The sequence below is a fragment of the Frankliniella occidentalis genome, unplaced genomic scaffold (genome assembly GCF_000697945.3).
Source record: "Frankliniella occidentalis isolate FOCC.00 unplaced genomic scaffold, Focc_3.1 Scaffold226, whole genome shotgun sequence".
Classification (NCBI taxonomy): Eukaryota; Metazoa; Arthropoda; class Insecta; order Thysanoptera; family Thripidae; genus Frankliniella; species Frankliniella occidentalis.
In genome coordinates this window covers 83,223-83,576 of record NW_026267352.1, presented here as the reverse complement: position 1 = coordinate 83,576, position 354 = coordinate 83,223, and positions in this window count along the sequence as shown.

Here is a 354-nt window from a genome sequence, read left to right as displayed (position 1 = left end):
CCTCCCTCCGTCCCTCCCTCCCTCCGTCCCTCCGTCCCTCCGTCCCTCCCTCCTCACCGGTTCCCCTTCAGACACGGCGGGGTAGACCACCCGCCCAACTGGGAAGCACTGCGCAAGAATTTGCCTAATTCACAGGCGCCGTCTTCCTTTCCAAATCCCCTCACCGTGCACCATCACAGTAACATTTTAAAAGGAGGAATCCAATAGAGTTTTTAATGTTCAGTGCGGTCGCCGTCCGCAGTTTGGCAAGGCATACTGAAAGTAAAAGTTTGTAAAACCTTGTAACAAGGCGGGTATAGTGTTTTGCGGCCGACGAAGTGGCACATTGGGGGTGGGGGTGGGGGCAGAAAAGGG